A 16624-nucleotide genomic window follows, 5' to 3' on the forward strand; every position below is an offset into this window, starting at 1 on the left:
ATGGCACAGCATACAGATGCACACGTCTCTCATAGTGGACGTGGGCTAGACACGTTTTAGTGTATTTATAATGGGTGAGTTATCATTTTTAAAATATTGACTCTTGAAAAAAACCACTCAAAATATGACAATTATCTTCTTAGGGTTGGTAAATCTAACATCTTGGGGAAAAGATACATATTTTATCTTAAAATAATAAAGAAAAAATATGAATTCTTCATGGTAAAAAACACAAAAAAGCACATGTGGATATCTCCTGAGCCAGGGAATAAAAAATGGAAAAATAGTGAGAGTTGCGTGTGTGCAAGTATCTGTTCATTTTCTCAATGTTCCTACATTTTTCATCTTCCTGCATCGAAAAAGTACTATTGATTCACATTTCCTTACTTATTTACGTTACTCCTCCATATTCTAACTCTATTTCACCAACACATTATTTTCATTATTCTATTTGAGATAGGTTCATATATAATTCACAAGGTTCATATATAATTCAAAAGCTCTGAGATTGAGATTCTCTTTAGAATTCTATTTTTAAGAGTAAATGCACTGTTAATAACAAATCTAGTTTTGCGCGCACACACACACCATTTTTGAGTGTGTATATCCTCTACTGGGCTCTGCTGGTTCTAGTAGTTTTTAATTATAGTGGGTTTTCGTTGAGGGGACAAGAATTTCCAATTCTTATTTTTCTACGTTAGCCGTGAGTTTCACATAAAAAGTCAAACTTCTATAAACTTTGTGGGTCAATCTGTGCTCTAGCCTGAGTGTTACTTGTTTTATTATGTGTGACATGATCAGAGGCAAAAATAATATGTGTCACCTCAGTCATGTGCAATAACCATTTCACATCAAAAAGCCAACAACCAGTCTGACTTGACCACTGCACGGTTCACAGGAAATGTGGTTACTAGACCTGAAGCACCAAGCAAGCATGAAATGCAATATTGCTCAATGTCGATGGAAACATTATCTGAAGAAGAAAAAAGAAAAATTTCAAAAGGCAAGGGGATGAGAATTGGTAAAGAAAAATCCTGGAAGAAATTAAGGCTCTGAGAGTTGAATCGCCATAGGCACAGGCCGTGCTGGTGATCGTCCTGGAACATGAAGTGGAGCAAACCGTGATTAATAAACTGAAGACCATTAACTCTACTGGTCATCCAGTTCTCTTCAGAAGGATGGGGAAGCTTTGATGTGAAAGAATCTCTTTTTTTAGGAAGGAGTGTTGAGAAGCTAGAGACAAACACTGTATCTTGATCACATTTCTCCAAGGGCCATAAATATCTTCTGACTTGAAAGTTAATGCAGTTTGAAATTATATGAAATCTTTGAGGAGAGTGGGGTTTACCCTACCGACCCACTGCGGGGAGACACACGGAGGACCACTAGCATTAGGGGATTGTTGACTAAAGGGATCCTCTGACGAAGTAAAGAAATGAGAAAGTGAGTGCAATCATTTCCTTTCTTTCTAATCTTGTAAAGTGCACAAATTCAATTAAAACTTAAAACTCATTGTTTTTTCTAGGAAGTTTATCTGAAAGGTAGAGGGACATCTGTGCAGTGGCAGGAAATACATTGAAATAGTTTGTTGTGTGAGTTGGTTTTTTAAAGTAGCAGATTGACTACTACCAATGAGTAGAACAGAAAAGATGTTTCCAGGGCAAAAGCTGTCAATTCTGGAGTGAATAATTTTGTATGTGTCGGGGGTGAGGGGACACCAGGGATTGAACTTGGGGCACTCCACCCCTGAGCCACATCCCTAGCCCTATTTTGTATTTGATTTAGAGATAGAATCTCGCTGAGTTGCTTAGCACCTCACTTTTGCTAAGGCTGACTTTGAACTGTTGATCCTCCTGCCTCAGCCTCCTGAGCCTTGGGATTACCCATATGCACCACTAGGCCTGGCTTCCAGTAAATAATTTTTGAAGTGTATAATCATTCCATGACTGATAAATAGGCTAGATGAGATGTATTTATGTGAAGCTACCATCAAAGCTATGGATTTTTCAATAAACAAGACACAGACAATCATTTGAGCTAAACTTAAAATCTTATTGCGTAGAACTGAACTGAATGGCACGTTGAATGCAGTGAATGTTGGCTGCACAAATTCTACTCTCAAAAGGCAGAAAGCGGTGCAGTGCTGTTCTGAGTGTCTGGAGGTCCCAGGGGGCAGAGGTAGAGCTGGTAGGGCACCAGGGATGGCTGACCTTGGCAGCAGGATGGGCTTCTTGGAAGGTGTGGCAGGAAGTAGGCATTGGAGGAGCAGAGACGTGGCAGTGATGAATGCAGGCTGGCATGCTGCACTTCTGCTTTAATCCAGAGACAACCACTGAGGATTAAGCGAGGGATTAGGCCAAGTGCTAATGGTCAGGGGGCTTTGATTTTCACTGAGCTCTTCCTGACTAAGGGACTTTGGCCTCACCTGGAATGGTAGGTGTGTGTATCCGAATGTGGTTGTGCCTGTATGCAGTGGGTTGAGGTGAAAACTTAAGAATTTTCTACACTAGATCATTCTACCTGGGACTGGGGTTACAGAACTCTCAGACGAAGAGGCTGGCCTTTTGAAATTCTTTTTTTGCAAAGATGTTCATTTTTGTCACTTAAGATGTCTAGCTCATTCAACAAAATTCTACAGCCATTTAAAAATCCAAAGTAGACATTGGTGGTCTTTTATTATTTCTGTTATTTCTAATATCATCATTTATATTATCTCATTACTTACTCTATAATCTACTTGGCCCTCAGATTAGAACATATTTAGGTTTTTTTCTCTTTCTACATATGCATATAGTGTCTTTCATAATTCTCTTGTTTCAGATTGAAACATTGGGCTGGCTTTTTCCCAGACAATGGAGTAAAGAATTTTCCTCCATGAAGTTATTTTCATCTTTCTGAAGTAAACAGTTTCAATCACCAAATATTTCTCTGTCCCTAAAAATAGCCCCTTTGGAATGATTTTCATTTTCTCACCTGAAAGACTTGCTCTGGCCCCTCATAATTTGAAAACAGAATCTTCTCATTACCTCACTCAGTGGACAGGAAGTTATTAGTCAATGAAAGCTCAGAATAACTTCTGGACATTGATATATCTACATGATCAATGCCCAGTATAAATTTTTTAAAAAGAGCTTCATATGAAGCTTACATTTTCTGTTAAGCACACACAAAGAGGAAAAAATTAACTTTTTTGATATATTTTGTTTAATCCCATGCATACATTTATAATATTTTTGCCGAACATGTAACTGATAATATCATTTTGTTCATGCTAGTTCCTCCCAATCAGATGTGAATTTAAATTTACTGCAAGTCCCAACCCTGAGCAGCACATGGTGGCCACAGGTGGCTAACCCCCACTCCATCTGAGAGGGAGGCTCACGGTTCCTGTTTTCAGGTTGAAAAGAAAAAATAAAACAAAATTCATGTGTTGTTTTAGGTATCTGAGAATATTCAGTCTACAAATGAGAAAATTATTGAATTAATATTCCTAACTTAAACCTATGTGATTAGAAATTTATTTTGGAGGAAAACTCTGTTCTAATCCTATAAATTCATCTCTGATAAAAATCCAGACACTAATGAATTTTTGAAATTTTCCTAGGTAGAGATATGTTAAGCTCCTAGAATCATTTTCAAGACTAGAAATTTTCTGCTCTCTTTGCAGGAAAAATAAAAAATAAAAATAAAATAAAATAAAATAAAAAATAAATTTTAAAAAAATTATTCACTTGTCATCAAGGAAGATCCTCTGATGTCTGTGCTTCAGCTGTAGCCCAAGAATCTGGCTGTGCTAGGGATAGTTCACAGGAGGGCTGTTGAAAAATTTCAGACCCTAAATTCTGCCTGACTCAGTCTGCTCAAGCTGCTATAGCAAATACTAGGGACCAGGAGGCTTAACAATAGAAATTTATTTCTTAAAGTTCAGAAGGCTGGAAATCCAAGATGAAGGTTCAGACCAATTCAGTTCTCAGGGAGGGCTCTTCACGGCTAGCAGATGGCTGACATCTAACTGTGTCCTCACAGGGTGGAGAAGGAGGAGAGCAAGGTCTCTGGCCTCTTCTTTAAAGGGCACTAATCCCACCATGAGGACCCCACCCTCAAGTTTTCATGTAAACCACATTTACCTCCCAAAGGCCCTACCTCTTAATACTGTCACACTGGGTGTTAGTGTTTCAACACAGGAGTTTGAAAAGGACTCTCTGGGTCCATACCTCTACCTTTTAAAAATGAATCTCAGAACTTTCTTCATTGCATTCTCCTACTGTGGACTCATTCTCACTTATTTAGTTGGCAAATTAATTAATTTTATAGAGTAATAATGACCCATGAGCTTTCCTCTGCACATGTCATCTAGGGCCTCACAGTGACCAGCCTCCAGAGAGGGAAAACCTGGCAGGAAGGGAGCTAGCCGCCCTGCCTCATGCCCCAGGCCCGCAGATCTCACCTAGTGGGAAGACTCCATCTCGGAGAGTGTTAGAGGACCCCATCCAGCTGCTCTCCCTAGACATCACCAGCAGGTGACCCTGCGGGGCTCAGGGCCTCAGCCTTCAATAGGACGCCCCCGTTGGAGCAGGACCCAAAGCCCAATTTCTAGCCAGGCAAGATTCGGGAGCACCTTGGCAGAATCACCTATCAACACATCTGCAGGTCGCCAGGACTCCGCTCAGTTCCCACGCTGTCACTCAGGTGCTACCTCCCCACAGCACAACGCAGTCCCCCACCTCAGCAGACGCCGCCATCTGGGCTCAACATTCTTGCCATATCAGCGGGGGCCATTCCCAGATGGGACCTCCAGCAGCCAGGCACCAGGTTTCCAACCTTCCCCCCTCTCCAACGAGGTGACCCAACGCAGTAGCTGCCCAACTCAGGTGTGCAGTGTGACCAGGGAACCGCCCACGGGAGCCCCCAGGGTGAGAGGTTCCTCCATGGGGCACTGAGTGCAGGGGAGAGGAGAGGCCAGGGCCTGGGGAATCTCCAGGCAATGGAGGGAGAGAGTACCGGCGCTCACGTCATACCAGAGGTCCCCAAAAGAGACCCGTGAGGTGCAGTCTTTCTGCAGGGGCTGGCAAGTGCCACTCCCCACATCCAGGTGGCCTGTGCCAGACCAGTCTTCCCACCTGGCTACCTCCACCATCAGGAGGGCAGACACCAGCTTCCAACAGCTGACCCCACCTATGGGATGAGAAGAGAAGCAGGAAAGATAGGGATCTCTAAAGCTAGCCACTCCTGGCTTCTTCCTTCCAGTTTCTTGTTTGTTTGTTTGTTTGTTTTTTCTCTTCTACCCCCCCCCCATCCTCTGGCCCTCATATCCCCCAATATATGTGAAACCAAGAACTTTGCATGAAATAGGACTTTGAGGACTGAGTCGTCTGAACAATATAATATAGAGGTGTTGTTGGATATGCCCTTTATTTCTTCTTTTTATTCTTTCATTTTTCTTTCCCCCTCCAAATGTTAGTGTTTTAACACCTGTATTTTTCTAAATATATATGTGTGTTTGTTTTATGTATTCTACTGTCATCCCAGGTACTTGCCTACCCTAAATTACTTCCTGTCTATTCTCTTGCCACTAACCCTCTTTGCTAGATTTCTCCTTCACACTTCCTAAGATAGATTAACTCTATATCCTCAAATCCCACCTCCTCAGCATGTCGTCCTACGCCCCACCCCCAGATTATTGTTCACTGTCAGAAACTGTAAACCTTTTTACAAAACTACTGATTATATTTTAGATGATAATTGAATCCAACATTTCTGTACATTGAGACTAAACTGTAAACGTCTGAATAACAACAAATTGCTCATAGGTGGCATATTGCTGATACTGGGATCTGTTAATATTGTCCTTCCCCACAAAGGAGAGGTCTCGGAATCCTACAGGAGCACTACAAACCTACAGGGTAAAAACCGTAACAATCTAGACCCACAGAGCTGGGAAGGAAGACGCACAAGCAACATGAAATGACAGGGAAGAATGTGCCCCAAACAAATGAAGACACCACGTCATTAGAGTCGTTGGCAGCAACAGCAGGAGGAATGAATCTAGGGTGCACATGGCTAAAACATTCTGTAAACACAAGGAAGACACAAGAGAGCACACACAGACAGTGAAAGATCACTTCAACAAGGAGCTACAAAGCAAATACAGGAAGCAAAAGGTCACCTCAACAGGGAGATAGAGGTTCTAAAAAAAAAAAAACAAACAGTAACCCACATCCAGCAATATGGGTGCACCTCTCATATTCCTCAACAGCATCCCTCTCTTATATTCCTCAACACACATCCCTCTCAAGCTCAGAATGATCTTGAAGCTTAGACTCGTAATTATTTTCTTTTCCATTTTTGTCTCAGTTATTGAATGTATAAATTTTTTTTAAATGTGGGTTTTTTTCTTAACTGTATGATATTGCACACTGTGCCAATAGCTTAGGAATTATTTTTATATGAATGTTGTTCATATTGTATTGCATTTGATGTAAATGCTGCATACTTCTTCATGTCATTCTTCAGTTATTTATCCACTTTCCCATCAATACATGACAATTTAAGGTTTCTGCCATCCTCAAATGTCATCTCTGACTGGACATTTATTTATTTTCTTCCTTTTCATACTTTTTAACTCAGTGCCTTTGAGTCATCTGCTATGAATCAAGTAAGTGTAACTTCTAAATCATACTTTTTTAAAGCAAATGAGTGATCTACAATGTAATCTTTGAAAACATAGGGCCCACCTAGAATTGAAGGGGTCTCCAAAATTATATCTTATGATAGTCGATCCTGCTAATATTTAGATTCTCATCAATTTATCAAATACCAAGGGGCAAGGGGAAGTAATTTTTGTCCTGCTTGGATAACTTCTTAAGAATTTAAGAATTCTAAAACTAGAATTTTTAGTGAGGAAGAATGAGACTTTTAAGTTATATTGCACAATATATGTATCTGAGAGCCTTAATTTTCATTCTTCTGATTTATAATAACACAAAGTTTCCGTTAACCTCTCTGCTATTTAGTACTTAAGTATTTCCTTCTCTGACGTTCTCACTGTGTTTCTCTGAGAGTCTAAACGTAGTACTCATCTCTACGAGAATTTCTTTCACATCTTCTGCCTTCTGTCATTTTAGCGTCCCAGGCTAATTGCTACATCAGCTTTCTGTAGATAAAGATTCTTATTCATGGACAGAATGGGATAATCACAACTTCCCTGAATTTGGACAAAACTTCCAGAGAGGGTCATGGTTCTGGGAAGATACCCAAATTCCCATGCACAATCCATTCCTCCAACCACAGGCAGCCACTGACCCCAGCAGCTCACCAATTGCCAGGGTCAGAGAGTTGACTTCTGGGGCTTGAAATTTAGATAATTACTCTCATTTTCAGGCCAGTAAGGGCTCTGAGATCCAGAGATAAGTACTTCAAAGCAGGTGAGGAAATTCAGGGAGGTACAAAGGGGTTAAGGATTGGGGAATACAGTGCATCTGGGGGTTGGTAATGCCTTCCATGTGGGTGTACGTGTGACAGCCTCCGGGGGACACTCAGAAACAGGTTTAACAAAACAGTTTATTCTATCACCAACTAATTAAGGACACAGTCAGAAGTTAGTAGGTTAACGCAGGCATTCTGGACTTTCCTCCCTGGGCCTCCAGAGGAAAGACACTCTGCAGCGGCCTCTTCCTTGCCTGGATTCTCTCCTCTCCTCCTTTCCTGCCCATGTGTTATTCACAGGATCCTGAGACCCAGCTCCACCAGGGGCCACGGAGGGAGTCAAGTCTAGGAAGACTGAGGAGGTCTACTCAATGAAGACTAAAGTTCCAGGCTTTCTTGTGGACATTGGACTATAAGAGGTCTCAGAGTAATACACTGAAAGAAAAATATATCTTTCTATGTAATATATTTAGAAAAAGGAAGTTCTTTCCCATCCCAGTAAGGATCTGACTTTGACAAAGAATCTCTTTCTGCTCTTTGTTTCTTTGAATTAGCTTTATTTTTAAGGACCCCAAACAGGATGACTCTATTTTTAGTTGAGTCATAAAGCCTCTTTAAATCTTATTATCGCCATTCACAAAAACATTAAAATGTACTTATTTATGAACATGAAGGAAAATATCAGGTAATTTATATGTATGCAAAAATATAAAAACCATCAGCAAAAAAGGGACTATTTAGAAGGAGATAATAGGGCAAATGACATTTACAAGTAAATCTTTTAGTTTGACTTTTAGTTAATTTAATTTGCATGCTTTTAAAAATAAAAATTATAGGGCTGGGGATGTGGCTCAAGCGGTAGCACGCTCGCCTGGCATGCGTGCGGCCCGAGTTCGATCCTCAGCACCACATACAAACAAAGATGTTGTGCCCGCTGAAAACTAAAAAAAAAAAATAATAAAATAAAAATAAAAATAGAAATTATAACTAGGCACGGCGGCAAACACCTGTAATCATTGGGACTTGGGAATCTGAGGCAGGAGAATCACAAATTCAAGATCAGCCTCTTCAACCTAGAGGACCCTGTCTCAAAATAAAAAATGAGAAGACTTGGGTTGTAGCTCAGTGGTAAAGCACTGTTGGGTTCAATCCCTAGTACCTAAATTAATTCATTAATTAGCTAATTAAAATTATATGCAAAATATTAAATCTATTTAATTGGTAAACTATATATGGACCAACCCCACACTATATATGGACCAACTCAAAGGCCCCAGAGCCACCCCAGTTTAAGACCAATGTGAGAAGAGCAACACTGTGGGTTTCTCTTTGTTCCTTCCTGTGAAGACTGAGACATGCTAGAAAGGTCCAGCTATCACCCATGGGCTCCGTCAAGGAAACTTCAGGCCAGCTCCTCCCAGCTGCAGAGTTTGTACCATTCCTGTCCTGGTGATAAATGTACTAATGGAGCATAATAGATTTTTAAATTCAGATTTAGTGGATCCTATTTGGGGCAGAATGCAGTAAATAAGCATTGAAGCCTGGATGATAGATGTCAAGTAGTTCAGATGAATTATAAAGAGATCCTCAGAGCTCAAATAAAAATAATAATAACTGAAAGGATTACCTTAGAGGGTATTAATACAGTGATCTTTTCTAATGGGAAATTCATATCCTTAATAGGAAATTATTTTTTTCATTTACAGGGGAATTTCAAGCACAGAGACTTCTATTCTGTTTAACTTGAACTGTAAAGAAAAAGTCAAGTTCTTTTGAAGGCAATACATAACAATTAGTTCACCCGGTCAGAAAGAATTAAGAGTAAAATCTATTTATTTTGTTAAAGAGTCCATGTGTCAAGTATATAAGTTAGCACTGTGAAATATCAAATGCACTGGACATTTAAAGAGATTGTTTTATTCAGCCTATTGCAATAGTGACAACGTTCATTTGATGAATATCTTAAAGTTTTACAAAAAAATATTTGGGAGTTGATTGAGTCAGACAAACAGAGATGACCGGCTTGTCTTACAGGGTCTTGGGAACAATGTTTAAACTGTCTTCCAAATGACAAAATTGTTGCAGAAATAGAGTTTGTCAGATTAAGAATTCAATTTAATTAAACACAAATTAACATATCTTTAAGAATTGCAAACATTTGAAAGAATTAATGCTACCTTATTCAACCAGCCAACCTGTTTAAATTTTAGAAAACAATACCTATGTGGAATAAAAATTATATACTGTGTTACATTTAATATTCAAAGCTATTATACCACAAAACTTTGTTTGTATTACCCAAAAATGTCAAACTAATTTTGTTTACTAAAGATATTCCTAAATTTGGTTCCTGTGAATTTTTAAAATGTTTTTGACACAATTGTATGAGAAATTTTTAGCATATTGAAAATATAAGTTCAATTTTCTTGTTTTCTGGAATTTTTTAGGAATATTCAATTTATTTATCTTCATTTATCTTTAAACCTATACACATAGTTTTTTTGAAGAAGAAGATTTTATAATCCTCCATGGTAACGACATCCAGAGGCAAAAAAATATCACACACACACAATGAGAGGAAGGGTCGTTCTGACTTACACGCATATAAACATTCAAACATAAAAACGTTTATAGCTTCAATTCTGAAATTACAGCCTGAATCAATCATAAGGACAGAAGTACAGAATTTACCAGACCTACCATTCACTGTCTAGTCGGCATGAGATTCTGAATCCAACTGAGGAAAAATGGATGAATAGAGAAGCACAGAAGTCTGACAACCAGGTCCCCTGCCATCTTCCACTCAACACAAGAGCTCTACAGCCGTTCATCCATCCAGAGGATCCTGAGATCAGGGGATGAATCCAAAGGAAACAGAACCAAGTGAGTACCCTACCTAATCCAAATCAATTCCATTCGATGCCAATAGCAGACAGGAGTCTGCAAAGTAGGGTTAGGGCTGGACTCAACCAGGGCTCCCAGAGCCCCAGTCAGGAAGGGACAGGGCACAAAGGCTATTAGCATTGTGAATCTGTGGAGAGAACAGGACCCATTGCAAGCATGGTGCCAAAACCATAAGGGAAAAGCACTGGTCACGTGCAGAGACGATCCTGCTCATGCACTGCGTAGGAAAAAACCTTCATTACTGAGGAGCAGATCAGAGAAAATGAGGGGACCTAAGTTTTATAGTAGCAGGTAAGTGATGTGATCATCAGCTAATTTTGAGAATCATGAAGCAGGATGGAATTGGGTCTTGCCTGAGGTTCTGGGTAGGGTAAAGTTGGGTCATATCTGGACAATAGCAAAGTCAAGTCTCCCTCTGCAACTAGCATTTCTAGGAACTCAAAAAATATGGGGTTTTCTTTACCCTTGCTCCTCTCTAGGAGTAGGGGCCTTAGCAGAACTCAATATTCTTGATATCTCCTGATATTTGCCAATGGATTCCTCTAAATTTTTTTTCAGAAAAAAATAACTTGTGTCCTAGCAAGTTTGAACTCATTTAATAAAAGAAAAATTGAATTAAAAATGAAAAGATTTGGATGATTTTTACAATTACAGGTTTACAGATGTTTGTTTTATTTCTTTTTGGATACTTCCATTTTTGTAGGAAATTTTTATTTTAAAAATTAATGTTACGCTACCATTTTCTGATCATATAATACTTTTAGTAGTATGAAGGTAAATACAAAAGATCAAAAATAAATGTCACTCATGTTTTTATTATCAACATTTTCTACCTAAAACTATTAAGTCCTACTATTCAAGAAATTTTAATATATCTTGTGTCATTTTCCCCAAATTTCTTATCAAATGGGATATTCTTAAAACATTTCCTATGTCCATTATACAAATTTTAAAACATTCAACATAATAAAATACTGGATGAAAGATAAATTTCAAGACAACTTCCCTGACCACTAAGCTGATATAGGTCACTTGCTCTGTATGCCCTACCACAGCTCCTTATTTATTTCCCTCGTAGATCTTACCAAAACCACTGCCAATAATTTAGGTCTATTTTCTTCCATGGTTATTGTTCTATTGAAGATACAATTTCAACTCAAGGAAACTCCAGTAATTAGTATTTATTCTGAAAATCATTCCTTTCATTAGGATTGTCCAATTAACCAGCATGTATGTCTAATTTTAATAACTATTATGCACTGTAGTCCCTCCTTAGTCAGTTTTTCCCATACTTTCCGTTACTGTTTGTCCACTATGATCCAAAATTATTAAATAGAAGATTCTACAAATAAACACTTGATAAGGTTTTAGATGTGCATCATCCTGACTGCATGAAGAAATCTCACATGTCCCTCATCCCAGGATATGAATCATCCCTTTGTCTGGTGTATCCACTCTGTATAAACTACCTACCTATTAGTCACTTAGCGAATTCATAGTGTTTGGCTTCAAATAACCAATTTTACTTCATAATGGCCTCCAAATGCAAGTGTAGTGATGCTGGCAATTTATATACACCAAAGAAAAGATATAAAATGCTTTCTTTAAGTAAAAAAGTGAATGCACCATAATGCATTTTGAAAGAGGAAGATGAAGACAGCAATCACATAAATTTTATTATAGCATATTGTTATAATTGTTCCATTTTATTATTAGCTATGGTGTTGATTCCTTACTGTGTCTAATTTATATATTAAACTTTATCATAGGTATGGCATGCACACATAGAATTAAACCGTGTACATGGGGTTCAGAACTGCCCTTTGTTTTCAGGAATTCACTAAGGGTCTTGGAACATATCCTCCATGGATAAGGGGTTTGAATATATTATTATTTTTATCAAATTTGTGTGATAATTTACAGCTTTTCTTGATGGGAGATTTTTCTTTAATTTTTATTTTTGGGTACTGAGGATTGAACCCAGTGGCTCTTTACCATTGTGTTACATCCCTAGCCCTTTTATTTTACTTTTTAAATTTTGAGCTGAGGTCTCACTAAGTTGCTTAGGTCCTCACTAAGTGTCTGAGCTGAACTTGAACTTGCCATTCTCTCAGCCTCCTAAGTTGCTGGGGTTATAGGCATGCGCCACCATGTTCCAGTCAAGATAATTTTTTTTTAGTGCAAGATTATTGTTAATTAGTGGTTTGGATATGATTATTCTTTTTCTCTTGAAAATCATTTCTCTTTCTTTATCATTTCCATTTCTCTAAGGTACTTTCATTATGGGTCAGCACGTCTGGTGGTTTGGATGGCCCTGCTGTGTTACAGCTGTCCGTGTGGGCTTTGGTTGCACGGTTTTCTAACAGCTAGTCCTTATCCCACCTCTCCTCCTCTTCGGACACTCTAGATAATAAGTGTTTTAGATTGCTCCCCATTTTCCTTTTAAATATAAGTCCGTACACGTGGTTTAGCCAGCATCACACTGTTGTGACAAATGCACCTTACAATAACAACTTAGAGGAGAAAAGTTTATATGGTTCATGATTTTGCAGTGTCAGTCCATGGCCCACACATACACACATACACATCTATATACACATATACAAATATAGGACTAGAATAATGCAAGAATCTATTACTGTGGAAAAATCAGGCACTTTGTCCATTTTCCAGTCCCCACGTGATCACACTCCTGAAGGAGAAGGGCCGCATGTTTGCTGTCCTGCCGGCTGATCTGCAGCACCTCAGCTTTTTTGTCCTGAGAAAAATTGCCACCTTCAGCTGCTGCCCCTGAATAGTCCTTGTTCACCGAACCATTCTTCTGAGTTTTACTCTGGAACTGGTAGTTTGTCTACATGAAGAAAAAAGATACACTTTTAGGGTTAGTGTTATTAAGAACACCCATAAAATAATCGGCCAGTTGTGTGACTTTTAGTTTTCTATGGCGCTTGTGTTTCTAAATCAGAGAGATCCAACGGAGAGAAAGAGAGCTTCTCTCTTGCACTTTGTATAGGCTTGTGCGGCTTCTTTTGACACAGCATAATGTGAACAACCAGTGGGCATTTGTGGAAAGTACTTTTATCCATTTACAATAGCCATTAGTCTAATTTTCTTCGAATTGATTCATGTTGGTATTGATTTTCAGTATGTGTTTTGTTTTTTCATTCTGTCTTGGTAGTTGTTTTGGAAGCATTTAGGAAAGGGAGTTAGTGGATGTGGGTCGATGCCATCTTAATCTTGAATTTCCAGCCACCAGCTTTTAATGTCTAATGTGTCTATTGCCACATTGCTCTCCCAGATAGTCCCCTTATCATAGCCCAGCCTGCAATATTGAAAGGGGCTGATATTGCCATTGATTTCTTTTATGAAATTTATCTGTGAAATGCTAGTTTATTCTAAAAATTTGCATTGGTGTGTGTGTGAGTACACTAGGGAAATTCAATATTAAATTAATAAATGGTGCTTATTTTATGTAGAGGACAGTGACAATGATGTAAATGGACGCAGTTCTGGAGAATGTCTCAGGGGGAATATGCTCCAACACTGGCTTTCAAAGCAGCTCACATGTATTGTACAATCCCCAAAGTCAAGTGCCACGTGGAGATCCGAGGACAGAGAAAACACATGCCACCAGGTCAGTTGGAGAAGACTTCATGTACGCACAGTGTCACAGCACACCTTCTGAGCCAGGGGCTAATGCATCGCGGTGTGAATGACACACCAGGGCACAGTTCTGGGATCTCATTTCCAGAGTTGGGATAGTAGGAGACTTTCTCAGGTCAGGAGGCTGGGTGCATAAAAGAGAGATGGAAGATGCTCAGAAAGTGGGAACACACAGTGTTTGGGGATCAGGTCATTGATGCTGGAAAAGTGCTTGAAGATAAACCTGAAAACAAAGATACTGAGTAAATTTTGGAAAGTATATTTAATTAAAATGTGTACTTTTTTGGACAATATCCATGTAAAAGGCCCAAGAAAGCTATGTAACAAAACTTTAAAGGTGTGTTTGCAGGAGGAGGGGAAAGGGTTTGTTAACTAGAATCAAATGGAGTTGAAGAGACGATATGATGGCCATTCTGTGAAAAGAGGGAGTGCAGGGGCTCCCTAAGCAGAAGCACCGGAGCCTGGAAGGTGCCTAGACCAGGAGAGACTTGAGGGCCCTGCATTACCCTTCTAACACCTCGGACTCAAGTATCCAAAAGATGGGTGGTGCCGTTAGCAAAATGAGTTTTTAAAATGAAGATAATATTAAATTGATTTGCATTTTACATGTAACTAATTCTTCTATTATTGTGCCCAGAAAGAAATTTAGCAAAATGAAGAAATTCTCAATGGATTGGTCCAATATTTAATGAATAGATAAATGTAAAGGTGTAAATACAATTTTAAAGTTTTTTTTTCTTTTCACTAACTTTTGGAAAGAAGCAGTGGTGATCATGTGACATTCAACATCATCACTTTTGAAATGACTGGATTGTAGGCACAAATGTTTCCTTGTGGTTCTATAAAATTGATGTATTTCTAAACTTCTGTTCAATTGGGATTCAAAATTATGGGAAAGTGAAATGGAACTTTATTCAAGATGGGCTAACTTCTCATTCCTGGGCTCAGGAAATGCTAGCAGCTATGTTCCCTGTTAAATTTTTCAGTGAGAAAAGTAAAAATAAACAGGTCTCTTTTTTAACACTAAGTTTTATTATAGTAAATAGAATTATGTGCAACATACCCCAGTTTCAATTTCTTCTTTAACTTTTCCATCTGTTATTTTATGCCTTACACCTGCTGAATTTGAGAAAATTAGAGATATCGAACTAGAGGAATCAACTCCAATTTTTTCCAAGATGTGTATTTATAAACTGCTTTGTTCTATAACCAATAAAAATTAAAATGTTAGTTGAGATTTTGTATGGTCCATAATTGGTAGAAACTAAAAACTATTTTATATTTTGATAAAATAAAATTAATTGTTCATCTGCATAGAAGAATAACCAAGCCAAGAGCTTCATTTTCTTAAAACGCTTTTCCCAATGTACTGACTACAATAAAATAGCATCTTGGTACCATTATTAACATGTAGATATTACTTGATTTACTTTATGGTTTTTTGCTAAAAGTACTATGAGAAAAATATAGATCCACCTTTATAAATTATTCATGCTTCTTTTTACATAAGAATATAATGTTTATTGTTCAACATTGTGAGAAATTTTATATCCCTCTTTACCATTTTATATATGTATATTTTATATGTATAATTATATATATAAATATCATTATATGATTTTTTATATATACTGTTTTGAAGTATTTTTAAACTAATTTATGGAAATAAATGTTATAATCAGATGACATTTAACATTTTCGTTTGTTAAATGATTGAATTTATATATAATGGCAAAGAGGGACCGCTGTTATCTGAGCAGTTCCTGCAACATGGAGGCAGTGAACCTGACCTGCCGCTATCTTAGGGGTATCACTGGGTACTACCAACCAAAGACAAATAGGGTGCTACTTGATGCTGGAAGTCCATGGATACGTTCAGAGGTGTGTGATGAAGACATGGATGAGCTGAGTGTCAACATGCTACAGAGCTTGGAGCTGAGATGTGCAGGTTCTGGAGTACGAGGAGTTTCAACATGGCGGGTATGTTAGAGAAGTCCTGAGGTGCAGTAGTGTGGCCCTGTCCCGGGAACATAGGGAGAGTTGTTTCCCAGACTCTTGCACCTAGACGAGTCTATGTGACCAGATCTGGTGGTGACAGGTGAGCTGGAGTTATTTAGGTTACTTCTAGAACACATCCTTAAAGGTCCCATAGGAAATTCTTTTCTGTGACAACTGGAAGCAAAGGCCTCCAGACCAGGGGTCACAGATTGGAGGAATTTGGGTCCCCAAGGCACTATTAAGAGCACCCCTGGCAGTAGAATCACTCTAACGGATCAGAACTGTGCGGAGGTCTATACTAGGTAAAGGCACTGGGTTCTTAGTTAGAGCCCATCCTTTATCCTGGTCACTTGGTGGGAGAAACACCAGAGTCTGAGGCAGAGGGAGGGGTAAGTAACAGAGGTAAGGTAATTAGAACATCAGAGTTATTTAATGCTCTTACACACAGGACGAGGAGCAGAAAATTTTACTATGGTCATATTTTGAATAAGTGCATATGCTGTAATAGTGACTCTGGGGATTGTCATGAGCCAGTTGGTATCGCCACAGGAAAGGCCATGGCCAAATGGAGTTCTTTCTTTTCTTATTTTTACTATTTATTTTTATCTTCTCTTTTAAAGATATCTCTGAGATA

This window comes from Ictidomys tridecemlineatus, unplaced genomic scaffold, assembly GCF_052094955.1.
Source record: "Ictidomys tridecemlineatus isolate mIctTri1 unplaced genomic scaffold, mIctTri1.hap1 Scaffold_133, whole genome shotgun sequence".
Taxonomy (NCBI): Eukaryota; Metazoa; Chordata; class Mammalia; order Rodentia; family Sciuridae; genus Ictidomys; species Ictidomys tridecemlineatus.